This window comes from Elephantulus edwardii, unplaced genomic scaffold (genome assembly GCF_000299155.1).
Source record: "Elephantulus edwardii isolate Elephantulus edwardi_28Jun2011 unplaced genomic scaffold, EleEdw1.0 scaffold00105, whole genome shotgun sequence".
In the NCBI taxonomy this organism is placed as follows: Eukaryota; Metazoa; Chordata; class Mammalia; order Macroscelidea; family Macroscelididae; genus Elephantulus; species Elephantulus edwardii.
Window position 1 is genome coordinate 8,149,425 of NW_006399855.1, and position 24,188 is coordinate 8,173,612.

The 24,188-nt window shown below is 37.9% G+C and overlaps 1 protein-coding gene across 1 annotated transcript in view; it reads right to left on the reverse strand.

Annotated features, from left to right (window-relative positions):
* The window catches only part of TAF3 (TAF3 RNA polymerase II, TATA box binding protein (TBP)-associated factor, 140kDa), a 255,515-nt gene that overhangs the window by 37,367 nt on the left and 193,960 nt on the right, over positions 1-24,188 (reverse strand). The gene's annotated exons all lie outside the window — the stretch shown is intronic.

The following is a 24,188-nucleotide window of genomic DNA, read 5'->3' on the forward strand; positions in this document are numbered from 1 at the left end:
TATTTTGTGTGCGTGTACCGTCAAATCAGATCTGACTGGTACAGGAGGATATTGCGCCTCCTTCTCCGGCAGAGCATCTGGTGGATTCGAACTCTGTTCCTCTGGGATTGCAGTGCAGCTTCTTGCCACTAGGCCACCAGAGCTCCCCTCATTAAAATTAATTTAAAAAATATTCGTTCATTGTTGCACACGTACCAATCCCTCCCTCATCCTCTTTACAATGTACCTCTTATTCTGGGCTGTTGTCATAGCATTTTCAGTTTTTGCTTCTTTTATTTTAAAAGCTTCAGAAATACTAAGCTCAAAATGGTAGCCAGCCTCCAAAATGACCCTCAATGACATCCACATCCTAATGCATACAATTACATAGTCCTTTCCCAGAATAAGGTGATGTAAGTGATCAATTAAATACTGTATAAACAATGATGTGTGATTTCCAAGGTCAGGCCTTAAGAAACATTGCAGAAACATTCTTTCTTCCTTGATCTCTTCATCCCTTGTAAGCTTCTATGTTAAGAGGAAATGAACTGTTTTAAGAGTTCCTTGCATGTGACAAACAAGAAGCCCTGGTAGTGCTGTGGCTTAGCACTTAGCTGCTAATCTGAAGGCCAGCAGTTCAAATCCACAGATGCTCCACAGGCAAAGATATGTTAATCTGCTTCAGTAAGATTATAGCCTTCGAAAACCCTTTTGAGTAGACCAACCCCTTCCTATAGGTATATAGGTATTATAGCTATAAACTGCAAATGACTTAACAGAAATTGCATGTATCAAGCAATTGAAGCCTCTGGTCAATAGCTGTTTGTGTGAAAAAAGTGTTACCCAGTCTTAGAGAAGCTTTTAGATGATTCCAACCCTATTAAGTAAATTGTCAAGAGCCCTGGGACTGAACTAACCAAATTCTTGATCTATAAAAAATTTGGTATTGACGAGATTTTTGCCTCACTTACCTGGATATGTTACTAGGAGAGTCTAGTTACTGGAGAAGGATATTATACTTGGTAGCACAAAGGGTTATCGCTGCTTTGTAGAAATTTAAAAAGTTCTTTTGCCAATTTCCCCAATGTCAAATGTCATCTGATTTCCTGATTGCTGTTTGTATGGGTATTGATTGTGAATCCAAGTAAAAGAAAAATCCTTGACAACTTCCATATTTTCATTTGTCATAACGTTACTTATCAGCCCGGTTGTGATTTTTGTCTTATGCTGAGGTGTAATTCATAATGAAGGCTGTAGTCTTTTTTATCAGTAAGCGTTTTAAGCCCTCTTTACTTTCAGTAGGCAAGGCTGTGCTATTGTATTCATAATTCATTCTGCTAAGATTGGTAGCAGCCCAGTTATAAGTAGTGATGTCAAGAGTGTCCCCAAATATTTAATCTACTGTATAACTCCATGGTTTCCTATATAAACAGTCCCTCCTTTGTTCAGTTCACCCATTCTTCTATGTCCCTTGAATTCGATGGTTCACTGGAAGGCCTCACAGAGACTCAGACCATCGGAGAAATGACTCACGTGACTTTAGGTGATATACGTTGGTGCTGCAGAAACTGGTTAACAAAGAAGCTGGATGCAGTGTTCTAGTGTCTTGGGATAGCAGGTGTTCCAAAAAGAGAGGTCCCATGAACGTACATAAACCTCTAGTAGGGTGGGGTTTGTATTCATCCCTAATCCTATTATCTGAATACTATAAATAGTTTAGCACAAAATAAACAGTTAATCAATGGCTAGGAAAGATAAAAATCATCTGCATATCACACGTGGCTATAAGTCTTCTTTCAATCTTGATACAGCATTCTACTTTATACAGTCCAGCCTTGGAGATTATTTGCTCAGCACACAGATTGAGCTTATGTGGTGAAAGGATACTCTGCTGACAGGAATATTTCCAGATTTTAGACCATACAGTATCCCCTTTTCATTTTGAATGACTATCTTTTGTTCTCAGTACAGGTTCTGCATGACCACAATGAAGTGTTTTGGAATTCTCCTTTTTTTCAACGTTATATATAATTTTTTTTTATGATCCCCATACTTGAATGCCTCTATAAACTCAATAAAACACACATGGTATCTTTTTGGTATTTTCTGCTTTCAGCCAAGATTCATCTTTTATCAACAAGGACATTCTTTATTCTCAATCCTTTTCTTAATCCAATTTTATCATTTCAGGTCGTTACCTATCTATGTACTGCTGCAGTAATTTTGGAATTAACTTGAGGAAAACTTCCCTCTTGTGTGATAGTAATGATATTTTTATTTATTCATTCTGTTGGATCACCTTTCTTTGGCATGAGAATATATTACGAACTCTTCCAGTCAGATGGCCAAATTACTCAGCAGCCACAAGAGAGTATTTCTAGTGTTGCATCTATTTGTGGAAACATCTCAACTGATAGTCCATCAACTCTTGGAGGCTTGTTTTTGCCAATCTTTTCAGTAAAATTTAGACTTATTTGTCTAATACCACAAGCTCTTGATCATATGCCATTTCGTGATATGGTTTAATGTCAATCAACCCTTTTTTACAATGATTTTCCATCTTCTGATGCTTCCCATGGATGCAGTTGATTTGATTACTGTGTACTGCAACTGGTGAGGTCTACATGTATCACAGCTACCAAATGAAATTGAACAATTCTATTCAACCTGTATAAAACGTAAAACACTGAAGCTTAGGAACTGCATAGGAACATGTATCTCTGGATTGGAAATGATCATATTGTTAATATTTCTAGCCTTAAACTTAAAAGATTATATTGCTGAAAATTATTTGTTATATATTTGTTTAAATTTTCCCCTCTTTTAACAACTGGGATGTAGAGGGAAAAGACCAGAGAATGGCCAAAATTATTGGGGCAGCTATTGCTGCCAGTTTAGGGCCTGTGTCAGGAAATGGAAGTCTTACTCATAAGCAGTGCCACCCAAAGGTAATAAAGGAAGTCAGAATTGCTTCCACTGTGGAAAGCTGGGCCACTTCAGTAGACAGTGTCACAGATGAGAGCCACAGATAGGCAAGGGAGTAGAGAGGAAGCTCCCACTCACTTGCTTTAAGTGTGTATCTGAAGGACACATGGCCAAGGGTGGCCCACAGCAGGTCCTAGTGGCTGACAGGACTGACAGGGCCCAGCTTCCAGCTGGAAACAAAGGAGGACACTTCAACGATTTAGATCCTCCCAGAAGAGCCGTGGGTGAACATTAACATTACTGGTAAGTATATTCATTTTCTCCTGGACATAAGAGCCTATTATTTGGTCCTAAAAGCCTTCTGAGGTCCCAACTCTTCTCACTATTTCTTAGTTGTTGGAATGGACAGAAAACCTCATAAGCAGTTCCTTACTTCACCTCTGCCTTGCATGCGGACTTCCCAGCTGTAAAACAACCCAATTTGGTCCAGGACTTAAGAACAATAAATGACACAGTTGAACCTCGACATCTTGTGGTTCCTAACCTTCATACTATAACAGACAAAGTGCTAGTCAATAGGCCTCTTATTTTAAGAACTACCTTCCCTCTGAAACTTGATTTGTGCCACTGTTAGAACCTCTACTTGGAATATTATTGCTTTTCATTTTTGACTCATGTACTTTTAACTTGTTAGTTAAATTTGTGTCTTCTAGGTTGCAACAGTTTCATGATGCATCTTCAAGGATATGAACATGTACAGCTAAGAACAATTGATAACAGTGCATCTAAATTCCAAAATCAATCTCCACAACAGTCTACGTGTTTCCTACTGCCGAAGGGGCCCTTTAGAGTAGTGAGAGAAAATCTTCACCCTGAAACCTACAGCGTCCCTTTTCAGCAGGAAGTAGCTAAGAGAATATGCTGTCCTCTTTTCCTTATGAATCAGGGTGAAGTCTCTCTCAGGGAGGAGTGATAGGGAACGGCAAAGGATACACTGACAAAGGAGATTAGTCAGAACTGGTTTTGACAAGCACTGTGGCAATGGGACAATTAAAACAGACTTTCAAGGAAAAAAAAAGAGAGGAACGGACTGGGGCGGGTAGAGAAAATATTGCAATAGTGAATGAATGGAAATCCAAAATCTCTGTAAATGTTTGTTGAAACTAACAAATTAAAAAAAAAACCCAAAAAACCCCCCAAACAAACAAACCCCACTGAGGCTGAAGTCTAAAGAGGAGGATTACTTAGTAAGAGTTGCTCTTACATGGAAATATAATGAAGTTGAAAGCTAACCATAGAAGACATTCTGACTTCCCTTTTAAAGACTCAGTAACAGCTCAAGTTATTTAAAACTATTAAAAGCAATAGGAAAATAAAAGAATATAGTAAAGTTCAAAACGAACAAGATTGTGATGAAGATTCACATCTCATACCATACACAAAAAAAATCAACTTGAGGTGGATCAGAGACATAGGGGTAAAGCCCGAAACCATAAAATCATAAGAGACAAGGCAGGACAAAACTTAGAAGCTGTAGCTTATGGTATAAATAGACTGGCAAATATAGTCAGAAATGCCCAACCAGGAGAGAACAAAACTGATGATCTTCTAAAAATTCTCTGTGTACACCAAAAGCTTTTTTTCAATAGTGTGAAAAGAAAACCTATCGACTGTGAAAAAGCATTTGGCAATGATATTTCAGACAAGGGTCAGGGCCACCAATAGGGAATATATTTATAATCCAATCACAAAATTGACAAAAGACATGAAAAAGACTTTTTGATGGAGAAAGACATTTGGATGTCCAATAGACACATTAAAGAATGCTCAAACTCATTGGCAATCAGAAAGATGCAAATCAAAACCACAATGAGATATTTTATCGCCCCAGTAGCTGTACAAACCTTTAACAGGACAGCAAGTAATAAATGCTGGAGAGATGTGGAGAGGTTGGAACTCTCATACTCAGTTGGTGCACTTTTCAGTGCAGCCCCTTTGGAAAGCAGTTTGGCTTTTCTCCAAAAGGCAAAACAGAAATTCCATAAGAAGGATTTATCCCACTGTTAAGTTATATCCCTCAAGTAAAACAGAACTGAGAGATTTTTACACCTCTGTTCATTAAAGCATTATTCACAATAGCAAGAAAATAGAAACAGCCAAATGTCCCTCAACAAATGAATGGACTGAGAAATTACGGTATTCAAACAATGGATACTAAGGAGCAATGATTTTGTAAAATACATGAGAGAGTTTAGAGAGCATTAAGCTGAGTGAACTAACTCAGTCTCATAAGGACAAATACTGCATAAGAGCATTATTATAAAAATAGAAGGATAACTAGTAAGATGTGTATAAAAATCCAAAAGGCGTTGGTGGGACAGGGGACCAGAGAATGGAGAGGGGAGGAAATCACTAGGATAACAGAGTTTGGTGAGTGGTGGGGTGTTTGTGAAGAAATTAGGAAAGATCCAATGAGGACCTGAAAAGACTGGGTAACAGCAGGCATAGATCAATGGTGTTTAAAAACACCATGTATATGAGCGATCATTTGAAATACAATGTGAATGCAGGAATGTGTGAAATGCAATGTACATGAATGATACACAAAATAAACAAATTCTGTACGTAAAACAATAGAAAATAAAAATAAAGTGGGAATAAAAGATTGTTATTAAGATTTGTATCTCACTGGAATGTTATAAGATTCAGTTATTAGTAAAGTTATGCTTGGAAAATACAGCATTATTACATTAAAATATATTTAAAATTAAGGAAGTTCTGGTAGTATAGTCTGTAGTGAGTTGTGCTGCTAATCCAAAGTAAACTTAAAATTAGAAAATAGTGTGTCTCCACCAAAAATTACCATGCTATACATGATTTCTTTATTTAAAAAATATTAAGTGTATGTATATATTTTTTTCATCTCACTTTGAGGGCTAAAAGAAATGATAATAAATGTAGGTATCAAAGTCTACTCTTAAGAGCTCTGTCTCAGTTTTTTACTGAGATTGTTTGCTTGATCATGTATCTTTGTTACTAAAAGTGATCTTCCAAATATGAGAGCAAATAGGATTTTAAAAGTTTTTTTTGCAAAGGAACATGTACAGTTGTTATCTGTACTACAACACAAGATAAAGATGTTAAGTTTTTCCTGTATTCCAAGGAAACAAATTAGCTATAATAAACATTAATAAAATACTTAACCGTTTTATTTGCTTTTAAGTTTTAAGTAGGTTGCAAAGGGCTGGTAGAAGGAAGAAGGATTTCACGTTTAAGGGACACGAAGTATTTGCTGTAGAAACTGGAAAAATTGGGGTATGGATTAGGCAATGAATGAACAATATGATAGGTGTACATTGATGAGTATATGTGAAGACTGTTGAAATGTCAAGTATTTTACTACATATATTTTCATTATTAAAAAGGAAACTCTCCTAATCTTTTAAATCTTTAAGGATTTTCATGAATAAGATTCAAAATGCATACATTATATTACATACAGGCAGTTCTGTAAAATCCACAGCCAAATCTCTGTAAAATCTACTATATAAAAACCTTATGAGCACCTGCAGGGTGAAGTTAAAGAACTTCATCCTCTGGGTCCAGGAGTTTGGCCTTGGTGGTGGTTGGCTGGCTGTGGTGGGGCTGCAGCTGATCATAGGAATTGACATGGGAGTGGGTTGAGGATGCCGAGAGCGTCATTGAAGGTGGCAGCTCTGGCTGTCGCCACCTTGCCGGTGATGCTGCCCAGAGCCTGAGCGCTTGATGGTCTAGGAGGGCCCTGGTTCTGGCAGATGCTGTCAGCGTTCATGAGGGGAGAGGAGGAGGTGTGGCAGTTGCTGATGTGTGCTGGGTGAGCAAATGGAGTCCTGGTGCTCATTCACTCTGGATATTCAGAGTCTTAAAAACCATTTAAGAAATAATAAACAAAAGGAGAGTAGTATTCTCTTTAAAGAAATACACAAAACTAAACAATACTAACACAAAACTTAAAAAAAATCTTTATGGGACCATATATATACATACATACACACAATCAGACACTGCCTAGACATTAGGTGACATATATCTCTGAATATACAAATATTTCTAAACTTTTCAAAAACAAAAGACTTGTTAATTGTTTCACTGAGTTTAGATACGTATTCAAAGTTAAGACCATTGTAAAAGAGAGAAATTAAAAAAGAAAGAAAATATCCTGTCATCTATTACACATTAAGTGTCCTAAATAACTTAATTGTGAGTTTTATAGAATCCTTTGGAATTTGCTTCTTTTATCTATCATATTTCAAAACACACTGTAAAGCCACAGTAATCAAGACAGTTTAATATTAGTAAAATGATAGACACATACAACAGTGGAACATAATTAAATACAGAAATAAAGCCATACAACTATGGTCAACTGATTTTTAAGGTTATTATGATGATTATTACAGTGAAAGTTTACTGAACAAATTGGTTTTCTATTCAAGAAGTCACATACAGTTTGCTTCACGACATTGACTGCAATCTTCAGATTTAATATTAGGGAGCTCTTATGGTCTAGGATACGAAACTGTGCTGCCAACTCAAAGGTACATGGTTTGAATCCACCAGCTGGGCTGTGGGAGGAAGATGGGAAATGGCTTCCAGTGAGATTTGCTGCCTCTGAAAACTTGGTGAAGAGTCATCTATGAGTTGGTTCTAACTCGATGGCACATAACAACAACAACTTCACCCCTTCAATTGCTTCCTATGCATCCAAAAGTTGGAAAATTAATAAACAGAACATAAATTTATGCTTTTGAATTGTAGTGTTAGTAAAGATTACTGAGGATTCCATGGACTGTCAGAGGAAAAAACAAATCTGTCTTGGAGGAAGTACAACCAGGGTGTTCCTTAGAGAAGGGATGGTGAAACTTCATTTGACCCACTTTGGGCATGTTGTCAGAAGGGCCTGTCCTTGGAAAAAAGATACCATGCTGAAAAAGGTGGAGTGTCAGAGAAAGAAAGGAAGACCCTCAACAAGATGGACTGATACAACGGGCTTCAGCATGTCGGAGATTGTGATCATGGGGCAGGCTGGGGCAAAGTTTAGATCTGATGTCAGAGAGTCATGATGAGACCTTGCTGACGCCCAGGAACATAACAACAACTTCCCACTTTCCTCTCTGTTGCCTGTTTCCATTCATCTTTCTTTCCTGCTCCTTTTTACCTTCAGGCCTTTATTCCTGGGCAAATACTGCCCTACTGATCTCTCAGGTTGATTTTTCTAAGGAGAGCTCTAGGTAAATTTGAATTGCCTAACTTGGAGGTAGGTAGCAGCTGAATTATTTACATCATCCAAGGACTCCTAGTTAGTTATATCAGAAACGCAAGTCAAAAATCACAATGAGATACCCTCTCACACTCACTAGGATGGTTATTATTAGGAAAACAGAAAATAGTAACTATGGTGAGAATGTGGAGAAATTGGAACTGGTACCCATTGCTAGTGGGAATGTAATGTTTCAGCAGTTTGGTAGTTCCTTAAAAAGTTAAAAATAGAATTCTATAACCAAAAATTCCACTCCTAGGCCTGTCTACTCAAGAGATACGAAAGTGGGAATTCAAGCAAATACGAAGAAAAGGGCAGAATGTTCACCGCAGCAATCTTCACAACAGGCAAAAGGTGAGAAACAGTGCCCACCAAGAGATGAATGTGTGTGATATGTGCATATTATTCAATACTATCTAGCCATAAAGAGAAATTCTTAACTCATTCTTGAAAGAGCTCTGGTGACCTACTGATAAAAAGGTGCACTGCAATCCTAAGGGCATGTGGTTCAAAATCACCAGCTCTGAGGAAGAAGGATGGGCAATCTCCTATGTGATTTACTGCCTCTGCAAACCCTCTGGAGGATCAGTTATGAGTTGGTTCTGACTCCTTTGCACATACCACCACCACCACCACCTGTTCACTAAGATGAATGAATCTTGAAAACATTATGCTAAGTAAAGTAAGTCAGCAGTCATGATTGGAAAAATATGAACCTACTTATAGATCTACAAGAGGCAAATGAATAGAAAACACATTGGGTTTTTGTTTTGTTTCCTTCTTTAGTAGTTCCGGGGGCAGGTGAGAGGAAGAAATGAGGAGGTACTACCTACAGTGACGCAAAAGACTAACATGCTCAACTGGGTTGCACTTTTGTATCTACTCAGCAGCCCAAAAGAAAGGCTGACTTCCAAAAAAAAAATTAGCCAGTGGAAAATCCTACAGAACCACCACATCAAGAGAAAGGTAAACAATCCAATTGCAAAATGGGCATAGGATATTAACACACACGTCACCAAAGAAGACATTCAGATGGCCAACAAACACATGAAGAAATGTTCAAAATCCCTGGCTCTAAGAGAGATGCAAATCAAAACAACTATGAGATATCATCTCACCTCAGTAATAACAGCAAAATTCAACAGAGTAGCAAACAACAAATGCTGGCAAGGTTGTGGAGAAACTGGGACCCTTATTCACTGTTGGTTGGTGTTTGTTGTTATGTGCCGTCGAGTCGCTTGCGACTCATAGCGACCCTATGTACAAGAGCCCTAAACTCCGCTCTGTCCTGTGCCAATCGCACTGTCTCTGACACTCCCATCCCAATTATCCCAGTCACTGAATCAATCCACCTCATAGAGGGCCTTCCTCTCCTGCGCTGTCCCTCCACCCTCCCAAGCATGATGCCCTTCTCAAAAGGACCTGTCTCTCCTCACAATATGTCCAAAGTATGTTAGACGGAACCTCAGAATCCTTGCCTCCAAGGAGCCACCCGGTTTAACCCTCTCCAGGACAAATCTGTTTGTTTTCCTAGCAGTCCATGGTATTCTCAATACTCTTCTCCAGCACCACAGCTCAAAGGCATCAATTCTCCTTCTATCCTCCTTGGTCGTTGTCCAACTGATGCATAACAAGTGATTATGAAGACCATGGCCTGTATCAGATGCACCTTAGTCTCCAGAGAGACACCATTGCTCTTCAGTATTTTGGAGAGGTCCCCAACAGCAGACTTTCCCATGGCAATGCGCCTTTTAATTTCCTGGCTGCTGGTGCCAAGACTGTTGACTGTGGAGCCAAGCAAACTAAAGCTGTGAACAATCTCAATCTCCTCACCATTCATCCTGACACTGCCAATTGGTCCAGTGGTGAGAATCTTTGTCTTCTTGACATTGAGCCTCAATCCATATTGTAGGCTGCAGTCCTTGACACTCCGCAGCAGGCGCTTCAGGTCTTCTTCAGTTTCAGCAAGCAGGGTTGTGTTGTCATCTGCATAAAGCAGATTGTTGATAAATCGTCCACCAATCTTGACCCCACATTTCTCCTCATAGAGCCCAGCCTCCCGGATAATCTGTTCTGCATGTAGGTTGAAAAGGTATGGAGATAGGATGCATCCCTGGCGTATGCCCTTCCCAATTTTGAACCATGCAGTGTTCCCTTGCTCTGTTCTGACGACTGCCTCCTGGTCCAAGTATAAGTTTCGCATTAGAACGATTAAGTGTTCTGGGATTCCCATTCTTCTCAGAGTCAGCCACAGTTTGTTATGATCTACACAGTCAAATGCCTTTGCATAGTCAATGAAACACAGATAGACATTCCTCTGGTATTCCCTGCTTTCAGCCAAGATCCATCTAACATCAGCTACAATATCCCTAGTACCACGACCCCTTCTAAACCCAGCCTGGACTTCTGGCAGTTCTCTGTTGATGTGCTGATCCAGTCGTTTTTGGATAATCTTCAGTAAAATCTTGCTTGCGTGTGAAATCAGTGAGGTTGTTCTGTAGTTTCCACAGTCTGTTGGGTCACCTTTCTTTGGGATAGGAACAAATATCGATCTCTTCCAGTCAGTTAGCCAAGTGGTCGTTCTCCAGATTTAGGAGTGGAAAATGGTGAATCACTGTGGAAGGTAGTGTGGCGTTTTCTCAAAGTTAGAAATAGAAATGCTATTTGATCCAGAAATTCCACTGCTGGGAATATATGCTAGAGAAATCAGAATTGTCATCTAAGCAGATATATGCACACCTATGTTTATTGCTGCATTGTTCACAATAGCAAAGAGATAGAAACAACCCAAGTGTCAACAACAAATGGATAGAGAAGCTGTGGTATATTTACACAAAGGAATACTATGCAGCATTGCAAAACAAGGAACTCATGAAATATTATACAAAATGGGTGACATTATGCTGAGTGAAATATCTCACTGACAAAAGGACAATTACTGTATAATAACACTGTTATAAAACAGGACTGACATCAAGGTTGGGAGAAACCTAAGAGAAGAGGGGATAAATAATGTATACTGCATTGAAACAGATAACGGAGAGAACTGCTTAAAAGGGCAGAGAGGAAAATGTACAAAAATAAATGAATGGAAATCCATGTTCTCTATAAACTTTCATTAAAATCTCAATAAGAAAAAAAGAAGAAAAAGGAAAAACAAAATCCCAGAGAGCTCAATTCTGTTTTGAGACACATGGGTGGACCCTGAACCAGACTCTAACAAAATGATAGACAACACACGTATCAGCAATGGAGCTTACAGATGAGGAAGAAAGATTAGTAAAAAAGGTCTGATGATCTATCTCTAGGTCACCAAAAAACACTATGGATCACAACAGTCCAATTTGTAATCAACAGTGGGGATGGTACAGGACCAACAGTATTTGATACTGCTGTAAGTAGGGGCCAGCGTGATCCGACATGACACTAACAGTAACAGTAACAAGAAGCTTGAGAAAATCTTCTAAGACAGAAATAAGAAAGCAGTGGGTTTGATGGTAACGAACTGGAAGACAATGTATATAAGTAAGTTTTGACAAGCCTGAATGAGAAGAGGGAATTAAGACTGTCTTTCATGTAGAAGTGAAGGTGAGAAAGTTCAGGATGTGAGAATTTAAGGTCAAAAGGAAAGATGAATTGATAGATATGAAAAAAATGAGAGAAAGAAAAAGAGAAATAAGGGAAGTTCCAGAAGAGGTAGGTTATGTAGAAATGACAAGGAAAAACATCAGGAGTTGATCTTAAAAACAAGGATGGATGCTGTACTCCTCTTTGGAACCTGGAAGACAGAATGTGAGATAAAGTAGAGAACGAAAATTCAACTAGAGAAAAGTAACATGTCAGTCCTGTGTGGTGACATTTGACAAGTCCCTTCACAAAAGGATTGTTGTTCTTCATTGTCATTGAGTCAGAACTGACCTGCCAGTGGATTTTCAGAAGCAGTAAAGCGCAATGGGGGAGAATGCCCATCTTTCTTCTGTGGAGCAGCTGGTGGATTCAAAACACATGCCACTGCATTGGCAGCAGAACTCTTTACCACTTAGCCACCTGAGCTCCTCTATACAAAACTATACTGATAGTCAAAATCTCGGAAATCTTACAATGACAAGAACATCCACCTTTAAGCTAGAAAGGCTACAGTGAAAACAGAGAAAGGAACCATTACACTATACATTGGGGTATTTTATGAAAGTATTTTCATATTATAGTTCCATGGAATAATAGGAAACAATAAAATACAAAGAATGTAAATTTTGTATGTTGTTAGTAATAATAAGATATCTAAGTATTTACCTCAATAGGTATATGTTCTTTCTAAACACCAAAAGTGTGAGTAGTTTGATTTTTAGGGGAAATTATAAACAACAGATCACATCTAAAAGGTTACCATGATATAGCTAAATTATTTTTGCCTGTCAAAAGTTAAAGACCATCTAAATTCTAGAAGTTCACGGCAGCTGTTGCTAGATAACAAATCTTAAGTACTCTCCTATATTCACTCAATTAGTGATGCTGGCTCTTGATAAACTGCAGAGAGAAACTTTCCAACTATCATTCAAATCATATCTAAAAAGGTGGTCATAAATATTTTAAAACCTAAGTGAACTAATAAGACCTAGACCCATTAAGGATAAGATCTTTTACAACAAATTAAATAAAACAATTTATTGAAGTCTGGACTCAAGATAAGCTGGATTTACTAGCTGACCTTTTATTCATTTAAAGAACAAAATTAGCTCTAATTGCATTAGAATGGAATCCAGTAAATTTTCCCAAGTCTTCTAATGTGGCATCCATGTAAGAATTGTAATTGTTTACAAGTAAGATGGAAATGCTTTGATTATAATCTTTCTACTTGTTTTACTATGCAAGTAAAGCATTTCCAAAACCTAAAGCCAGTTTTTCTAGAAGCTTATTTTTTTTCTCCCCTTGGACATGTTGTATTTTTCATATTACTGAACAAACTACAGTATGGCAGGGGCAAAATGAAGCTTTAAAAACCTACTTTACATCAATAAAAATAAGATAATATGGAATAAGAAAATCAAGAATTTTACTGGCAAAACCAAGAAAAAGTCTGACAATTCATATAAGGTTGTTTTGTTTTTACTATTTGATTTGGCAGGTGGCTCTGGATTATAACTGAGTTGTTTGGTTTTGAGTCTGTTAAATTGTGTAAAATAAAGTAGAAATAAGAAAAAAGATATACAGATAACAAAAGTATATAACATAGCATAAATATATAACTTATAAATATAAAAAATAAAAGTAGAAAGATTATCAATTAGCTACTACATGGTGGCAAAATAGGCAATCTTCGTCTGTACAATTCACTACCTCTGAAAATACAAAAACAATGTATTATACAAATACTCTATATGATCTCTATATGATACTATATATATTGAAACAACTATGTGTGTGTGTGTGTGTGTGTGTGTGAAATATCTTCCTGTGCAATTAACTGCCTCTGAAAACCTACCAGAGGGTCAGTTACTGGTTGATTCCATGGTATACAACAACATGTGGATATATGTTATATTTACACTGCTGTTGTTGCGTACTGCTGAGGTGGAACTGATCCATAGCTGATCTTCCAGTGATTTTCAGAGGCAGTAAATTGTATGTGAGGAGACTGCTCATCTTTCTCCCATGGTGGAACTGGTGAATTTGAACTGCATTACTTTTGCACTGGAAAACCAATTCCTCACCAATAAGCCATCAGAGCTTATAAATACATATATGTATGTCTTTCATAGATAGACATTTTTTTCTGGTTGCTCAGGCGCTGGGGAATTTAATTTGTAAGGCTATTGCTATTAGTATGTGGCATAAAGTTGGATCTGAGTCATAGCTACCCTCCAGGGGGTTTTCAAAGGCAAAAAGAAGCCTGTTATGTTACTTTTGCCCCACCCTCAACCCCATTCCTCATCCAGCAGTCTTGTGGCATGTTTATTGTGACCCAACTGAGTGTGGAAACTACAGAACAGTGTCATTGATTTCACATGCAAGCAAGATTCTACTGAAGATTATCCAAAAATGATTAGAACAGCACATCAGCAGAGAATTGCCACAAGTCCAGGCTGGGTTTAGAAGGGGTCATGTTACTAGGGATATTGTTTCTGATGTTGGATGGATCTTGGCTGAAAGCAAGGAATACCAGAAGAATGTCTATCTGTGTTTCATTGATTATGCAAAGGCATTCGACTGTGTGGATCATAACAAACTGTGGCTGACTCTGAGAAGAATGGGAATCCCAGAACATTTAATTGTACTAATGCGAAACCTATACTTGGACCAAGAGGCAGCAGTCAGAACAGAGCAGGGTAACACTGCATGGTTCAAAACTGGGAAGGATGTACAGCAGGGATGCATCCTGTCTCCATACCTTTTCAACATGTATGCAGAGCAGATTATCCGAGAGGCTGGGCTCTATGAGGAGAATTGTGGCATCAGGATTGGTGGAAGATCTATTAACAATCTCCATTATACAGATGACACAACCCTGCTTGCTGAAACTGAGGAGGACCTCATGCACTTGCTGCGGAGGGTCAAGGACTGCAGCCTTCAGTATGGACTAAGGCTCAATGTCAAGAAGACAAAGATTCTCACCACTGGACCAACTGGCAGCATCAGGATGGATGGCGAAGAGATTGAGATTGTTCACAGCTTCAGTTTGCTCGGCTCCACAGTCAACACTCTTGGCACCAGCAGTCAGGAAATCAAAAAGCGTATCGCGATGGGAAAGTCTGCTGTTAGGGATCTCTCTAAAGTACTCAGGAGCAAGGGTGCCTCTCTGGAGACTAAGGTGTGCCTGATACAGGCCATGGTCTTTGCAATCACTTGTTAAGCATCAGAGAGTTGGACAATGACTAGGGAGGACAGAAGGAGAGTTGATGCCTTTGAGCTGTGGTGCTGGAGAAGAGTACTGAAGGTACCATGAACTGCCAGGAAAACAAACAGATTCATCTTGGAGAGGATTAAACCAAGCTACTCCTTGGAGGCAAGGATTCTGGGGCTTCGTCTGACATACTTTGGACATGTTGCCAGGAGGGACGGGTCCTTGGAGAGGGACACCATGCTTGGGTGGGTGGAGGGACAGCGCAGGAGGGGAAGACCCTCTATGAGATGGATTGATTCGGTGACTGGGGTAATCGGGATGGGTGTGTCAGAGGCAGTGCGGTTGGCGCAGGATAGAGCAGGGTTTAGGGCTGTTGTGCATAGGGTCGCTATGAGTCACAAATGACTCGATGGCACATAACAACAACACAACAACCATCGAGTTGGATTTGACTCATAGCCAACCCTCCAGTGGATTTTCACAGGTTGTAAATTGCACAGGGAGAGACTGTCCACCTTTCTCCCATGGAGCATTTGGTGGATTTGAAGTGCATGCCTTTGGGCTGACAGCACAATTCCTTACCACTAAGCTACCTTCTTTTGGCACAGGGCTAACTTAAACGGTCAGTAGTTCAAATGCACCAGGTTGCTTCCATAAAGACTTTACTCACTAACTCACTGCTCTCAGTCAGTTCTGCTTCACAGCTGATCTTCCAGCAGTTTCCAAGGTTATAAATAACATGAAAGGAGATTGCCCATTTTTCTCTCAAGGATCCAGTAGTGAACTTGAACTGACAGAGGTATGTGCTTTGAGTTAACAGTGGGACTCATTGTAAACTGGGCCACCAGACAGCCTTTAAAACGCTGTTCTATTCTGTCCTGCAGTGTTGTTGTGAGCCACAACAGACTCAACAACAACAGGCTTGGTTATTGGTTTGGTATTCTTTACTCTGGATTCCCCCCTGGAATATGCCATTTTCCCTACCCCAGGGGATAGGTGAACTAGGATAGATAATTGGAGTACTTGATGGGAAGGGATAATCAATGTGATGAAAAGATCTTAACTAGAGACTCTGAACACTCAAAACCATGTCAACCTAGATCCATATTGCCAGGAAGCTAAAATTATATCTGAAATTAAATCATGACAACGATACCAAGTTGAATCAATTCATTTGCCTTTCTCCCACTCTTTGGTCTTGGTCTTAGTTTTGTATTTCTGTATGTTCTCTATTTAGTGCAAGAAATTAGTTAAAACTATTTGCTCTTATTTCCCAAAAGAACTTACCACTAAAAGACTACTATGTATTTTGTCATATCAAATGTCTTCTGATTGAATCTTGGGAAATTTAAAAGTACTTATTTTCTCTGTAAGTATTTCAAATGATTAAAAAAATTCATTATTATTTAAGTGAAGATTTATAAAGCAAATTACTTTCTGATTCAACCATTCATATATATTTTTTTCCCTGACATTAATTTCAAGATTCACAATGTAACTGCACTTTCCCTAATTCCTCCCTGTAGTTCTGATTTCCATTATCCTTCTCTTCCTCTCTGGTCTCTCCTTTCTTTAGTGATACTGTGTTAATAATCCCCTTATTGGAAAATGCTTTCCCCTCAACCCATGGAGCTTTGGTGGCCTGGTGGGTAAGGAGTTGCACTGCCAACCCAAAGGCAAGTGGTTTGAATTTATCAGCTTCTCTCCAGGCAAGATCTCCTCCTACATGATTTACAACCTCTGAAAATTCACTGGATGGTTAGCTATCCTAGTCAATGTCACATAATAACAGAAACAACAACTTCACCTACTCATTTTTACTATTCTCTCTCTCTTCCTTTCTTAACTAACCATTTAAGAACTATACTGTTAAGGGAGCTCTGATGGCCTAGTGGCAAGACGCTGCACTGCAATCCCAGAGGTACACGGTTCAAATCCACCAGATGCTCTGCTGGAGAAGGAGGGGGCAATCTCCTCCTGTACCAGTCAGATCTGATTTGATGGTACACGTAAAAATAATACAAGAGGCTCTGCCATGCAGCTGCTGCCTCAGGGTGTGAGTAGAGTCCCTGCTCAAGAGCTTGTAATAAAATCCCTCATGTTCTTGCACTGAAAAAAAAAACACACCAAAAAAACCCCCATAATAAAAATTAAAAAAAATTTTTTTTTAAAAAAAAGAACAATACTGTTTGTAAACCTTTCCTTAGCTTTTTAGAACTGTGGTGTTATAAATATGTTCTTTTCTGACTGATTAATTTCACTTAGCAAAATCTCCTCTATGTGCATCCATGTTATGAACTGCTTTTTGAATCCTGTGTTTTGCACCATACTACACTGTGTGCACATACCATGATTTCTTTATCCATGGTGGATACTTGGGTCATTTCTGTCTCTTTGCTATGAAAATAATGCTACACTGAACATGGATATACATATATCTGTTTATGTGACAACTATTATTTCTTTAGTATAGATATCTAGTTCTGGGTTTGATGGATCAAATAATATTCCTATTTTCATCTTAGTAAGGAAGCTTTTTATAACTGTGGTGTGATATAATATGTCCTTTTCTGACTGATTTCTTTCACTTAGCAAAACCTAGGTAACATCATGACAGATTAAGAAAACACCGTCAAGATTTCATCCTACTTGGATCCACAATCAATACCAGCAGTCAGGAGATCAGGTGACATACTGTTCTGGGAAAGTGAAGTCAGAGACCTCTCCAAATAATTGAGGAACAAGTATGTTAGGTTGCGGACTAAAGGCCTGCCTGATTCTAGCCATAGTCTTTTCAATCACATGCGATGCATCTGAGAACTGGACAATGAACAAGGATAACAGAAGAAGTGATGCCTTTGAACTGTGGTACAGGAAAAGAGTATTAAACATCCAATGGACTACTAAAAAAACCAAACAGATACATCTTGGAGAAGGTGTAGCCAGAGTGCTCTTTAGACCATCCATAAGGCCACCAAAACTGCCTGCATAGATCACAAAAAAATTGTGGCTAACATTGAGAAGAATGGGAATCCCAGTACACCTGACTGAGTTCATACAAAACCTATACTTGGAGCAAGAAGCAGTCAGCAGAACAGAGCAAAGAAATACTGCATGGTTCAAAATCAGGAAAGAAGTACATAAGAGATGTGTTCTATCTACAAATCTTTTCAGTCTGTATGTGAAAGAGATCATTCAGGAGGCTAGACTTTATGAAGAGGGATGTGGAATCAGGATTGGAGGAAGACTCATCAACAACCTAAATTATGCAGATGATACAGCCTTGCTTGCCAAAACTGAGGAGGACCTGAATTATCTGCTACAGAAGGTCAAGGCCTGTAGTATTCAATATGGATTGAAGCTCAAGATCAAGAAGACAAAGATTCTCACCACTGGTCTAACTGGTAGCACCATAATAGATAGAGAAGAGATTGAGATTATTAACAATTTTAGGCTGCTTGGGTCCACAAGCAACACTCTGACACCAGCAATCAGGAGAGCAAAAGACAAACTGCATTGGGATAATCTGTTGTAAGGGATCTCTCGCTTGTGCTGAAGAGCAATGAAGTCAGTCTAAATACTAAGATTCACCTGATCCAGGCCATTTTCTTTGCAATTTTTTTGCTATGCATCAGAGAGTTGGAAAATGATTGTTGGTGACAGTAGAAGAATCAGTTTCTTGAGTTGTGGTGCTGCAGAAGAGCATCAAAAATACCATGGTCTGCCAAGAGAACGAAGAGATCTGTCCTAGAGAGGGTAAAACAAAGTTTCTCCTTGGAGGCAAGGATTCTGGAACTCTGTCGGACATACTTTGGGCATGTTGCCAGTAGTGACCTCCTTGAAGAAGGACATGCTTGGAAGGGTGGAGGGACAGAGCAGGTGAGGAATACCTTAGATAAGATGGCTTCACATGATGACTGTGGTAATGGGTGTAGGTGTGTCAGAGACAGTGAGACTGGCCCAGGCTAGAACAGGGTTCAGAGCTACTGTGCATAGTGTTGCTATGAGTCACAGTTGACCTGACAGCATATAACAACAACAACAACTGGAGTGAGATGATAGTTCAGTTGTTTTGATTTCTATCTCTTTGATAACTAATTATCTGAAAACATTTTTTCCCTGCATTTGTTGACCATCTGAATGTCTGTTTAGGTGATGTGTCTTTTCGTGTCCTCTGCCCATTTTATAATTGGGTTATCTTTTTCTTGTTCAGACATTGAAATTTTCTCTAAATTTTAGAGATTAGTCCATTGTTAGATCAGCTACATTATTGCCAAATACTTTTCCCAGCCTGTAGATTCTCTTTTTACTATTTTAGAGAAGTCTTCTGATGTACATAAGGATTGTTGTATTTGTTAAGTGTCATCAAGTTAAGTAGGACTCATAGCAGCCCTGTGAACAACAGATAAAAAACCCTATTTTATGATATCCTCATGACACCATCATTGCTCAAGGCCAATGTTGGGAAGGCACTTGTTCAATTCATGACATTGAGGGCCTTTCCATTTAATATTTAGGAAGTGCCAATTATCTAGTTTATCCTCTGTTCTTTGTACATTTAAATGAAGTTTTAATATAACTGCCAATTTTCTGTTTCTGGTTGTACTCTCAGAAAGTATTAGTAAGAAAAGTTTGGATTATACAAAAACAACAATTATCTCTAGCAATTTTATATTTTAGAAGATTAAGCACTTAACATCTCTCAAGTATAAAAAGCAAAACATTAGCTCCCACTTGTATGTTGTTGCTAGGTGCTGTCAAGTTAACTATGACTCACGGTGACCTATCCTGAGTCAGCCTCATCATCTTTGACTACGTAAGCCTAGAGAAACTGTCACTGTGTCAGTCTATCTCACTGAGGGTCTTCCATTCTTACTCAGACTGTCCACTTTTCCTAACATTATGTTTTTTCCCAAAAACTCATCCTTTCTTGATAACATGGCCAGCATATGTGAGACAAAGTCCTTCTGTCCTGGCATGTACCATGGCCGCACTACCTCCAAGATAGTTGAATGTTCTTTTGACAGCCCATCATTATTCTTCACCAACATCACATTTCAAAGGCACCAACTCTTTTTTAATCTTTTGTATTCACTGTCAAACTTTCAAATATATATGAAGAAGTGAAAATAAGCTTCATCAGGCATATCTTAGTCTTTAAAACTGATATCCTTGCTCTTTAAGCACTTTCACAATTTAAATATTACAACTGTTTAAAAGTCTCGTGCACAAGATACATTCTTTAAACTGCAGCAGAAACTTGAATTCTTTACATCAAATCGTCAGTGCCTTTGTTATAAGAGCACAGTCGAAGGGCGCTCTGGTGGCCTACTGGCAAGAAGCTGTACTGCAATCCCAGAAGTGTGTGGGTCAAATCCCACAAGATGCTCTGCTGGAGAAGGAGGGGCAATCTCCTCTTGTACCTGTCAGATCCAATCTGACAGTACACACACAAAAAATAAAGGGGAAAGAAAGAGTACTGTTGAATAAAGTTTCCAGAATTGTCAGTAATCTGGTAATACTCATGACTGTGATGCCTCTAGAAATCAAACTGTTAGCAGAAATAAAACTTTAAGTGCCAGACAGCAAAGAACTCACTAGAAAACCCCTTAGCATAATCTGAACATTTTGGGGGAAAAAAAGGAGTAAAATTTACAAAACAATATCTATTGGATCTCTCAGCTAAAAGGGAATTGAGAATCATCAATGATAACAATTTTGCCCTCTGGAAGGCATCACAAATGATTTCTGTGCCATTTTCTCAAACACAGTAAAAACAAAACAAAAATCAAAGCTCAATCCTTGAGTTGCAATACTTAAAGAGATGCTATGGGCAAAATCTTGAATGATCCCCAGGAAACATCAAAAGAAGAAGGGATACAGAGTCACTGTACCAAAAAGAATTGGCCAAGATGGAAATATTATGTGATCATGAAATAAGAATTGAAGCTGCACTGAAGGCAATGGCAAGAAATAAGGCCCCAGGAATAGATGGTATGCCAATGGATGTGTTTCAACTGAAAGGTCCACAGTTTGAACCCAGAAGCTGCTCCATGGGAGAAAAATGTGACTATATGCTTCAATAAAGATTTACGGTCTTGAAGTTCTCTGTTCAAGGGAGTTGCTTATGAGTTGGATCAATTTGGAGGAAATAAGTTTTAGGTTCAAACTATTCAAGCCTTTCCTTGTAAATTTTACCTCACTTATTTCTTGTACTTCAAAACAATACAGTCCAAAGTATGTCCAAAATGAGTAACTAAGGGAAAATTTATATTCATCTATTTATTGCCTCTTCTGCATTATTATTGCAATGGACTAAACCATGTATCTTAATGCTACAATCATAGATTTCTGAAGTTTGAATTCAATGTAATTGTTACCTGCCATGAAATATTTATTAATTTTCCCAACCATTTAAAAAAGTAAAAACCACTTTTAACTTGAGAGTTATATAAAAACAGGCAGAGGGCTGAATCTCATCTGTGAGCAGTAGTTATGACTTCTAATTTGGATGGGGAAAACAGAAGTCAAAACAACAAAAACATTTTACTGATTAAGTTGTATTTGTATAAAATTCTACTAACACGTGACTTAGATGTCTGTCTCTCAGTTTAAAAATGCAGTCTATTTCACTTAAATTATCTTTTTGTTCATTTTAAGAATATTCTTGCACTTGAGCTTGGCTAAATGATTAATCCTCTATATATAGCTATTTACTTGAAGACTTACATATTAAATTATATTTTAAAGAAAAATTTTTAAATTATATTTTAAAGAAAAATTTTTTTCTAGAATATCTGAGGCCCTGTAATTTCCCTGATATTAGCCATTTTGTTCTAGAGTTGTTATAATTCTTAGGTAGATGATGACTCATAGGGATCCTATAAACAGGTCAAAAGTTTGCCCTATCCTTCCCCATTCTCACCATGCTTATGTCCATTGCTGCAGTCACGGTGTCAATCCATCTTATTCAAGGTCTACCTCTCTTAAACTGATTTGCTTTTCCAGGGTGATTTCTTTTTCTAAGAACTGGTCCCTCCTGGCAACATGTCTAAAGTATGTGAATTCAAGTTTCATCATCCTTGTCTCTAAGGAGCACCCTGGCTACACTTTCTCCAAGACTTATCTGTTTGTTCTTTTGGCAGTTCAAGTGATAGGGGACTTCTCCAATATCACAATTTAAAGGCATTGTTTCTTCATTTGTTATCCTTAGTCACTGTTCAACTTTCAGATGCACAGGAAACAACGGAAAACCACATGCCTGGGATAAGGCACACCTTAGTCTTTACACTGACATCCTATCTCCTTAGCTTTTTACTGAGGTCCTGGGAAGAAAACTTTTGCAATGCAACATGTTTGTTGGTTTTGGGTTTTTTTAAAAAAATTTTTAATTTTTAAAAAATTTTTTATTTTTTGGCAGCCGATACCATTGGTGTTGATTGTAGATCCAAGTAATGAAATTGTTGACAATTTTAAATTTTTCTCCATCTACCATGAATATTTTTCCCTACTTTTTTTTTTTTTTTAGGATTTTTGTTTCTTTGATACTGAGATGTAATCCATAATGAAGTTTGTAGTCTGATCTTCCTCAGTTAAGCGCTTCAAATCTTTTTCAGTTTCTACACTAAGGTTGTGTCATCTGCTTAGCATAGTTTGTTGATGAGTCTTCCTCTAATCCTAATGCCATATGCTTTTTCATATCATCCAGCATACTGAATGATTTATTCATCATACAGACGGAATAGGCATGGATAAAAGACACAACCCTGGTGCACACTTTTCCTGATTTTAAACCAATCAGTATCCCCTTATTTTTTTTAACAAATAGTTCTTGGCATGTGCACAGGTTTTGAATGAGCACAGTTAAGTCTATCTCAGGTGTATGAACAATTTATTGAGAAGAGAAACAGTCATAGAGAATGACTGAAAGACATGTTAGGGCAAGTGAGACAAAACCACACACCTATACCTTTGTACAAACCAAATTCTCCCAGGGAGTGAACAAGTCAAACTTTTCTGCAGAGTTAAAGATTAAACAATGGTGGGTTAATGTGAAAAACAGGTATATGACCTGGGAAGAGAAAAGTATTTGAAGGTTGAATAAGAGCATTTTCCCCTGAGGGAAATGAACCCATATACAAAACTTCCAGAGAGAATGAACAGTTTTTTGGTTGAGTCTACTCTTGAGTTTTATCTTCTACTAAATTGAGGGAAGAAGCTAAGTTTTTGTAGGTTACATAGCAAAATTACATACATGAGAACTCTTGTTTCAAAGGAGCTACAGTCATAATATTTTTGTTATATTTTCTTAACTTGACAGCAAATATTGGATCTCTATTGCCACAAACAAAAAGATTAATACAGATGAGTCAGGTAAGAAAAAGATGAACATCTTCTTTGTAAGAGGTACACTCTCCTAGGAGATAGAGTTTGCATATATACTATCATCATAATTGCACTGGAAATTTTCACTGCACTATATTTGATGCTGACAAGGAAGAAGCAGCATAAATTTTAGGACTACTAGAAACACGAGCCAAAACTCCTGTTTTCTATTCTATTAATAAAATCATGGTTCTCACTGTCATTTTTATGCCTAAAAGTTGAAGGGGAACTGGATGCTTTATAATTCTATTTTCAACCTAATATTGGATTGTGTGCCATATAAAACATTCCATTTTTTAGGCTTACTGAGAAAAAACAAACAACAAATAACTTGTACTTTTAGCTTGTGAATTCATTTAAATAATGTATAGCATAGTTCTAGAATAATTTTCTATAGAATGAAAAAAATTGTAATGTTTCATTACTTTATTAGGACTACATAAGAGTCTTATAGGCCTTGTTGCCTCCTCCCAGCCTCCCCCCCCAAAAAAAAAGAAAATAAAATTTGTATCATATATACAAAATAAAATTCAACAAACCTTTGAAAGGATCTTTGTTTTTTAGTAACAAAGCAAAACTTACTATGTGTGCAAAAGAATATTCTTTTCTGTCATTGTGACAGAGCATACACACTTGCGAGGATATAACATTACATCCATTTGGGGATAATGTTATAATGTGGCAATTAGTCCACTCAATATGTAGCCCCTCAGTTTTTTGAAAATTAAAACTTAGTCATAGTTTTCTGAAACCTTGTAG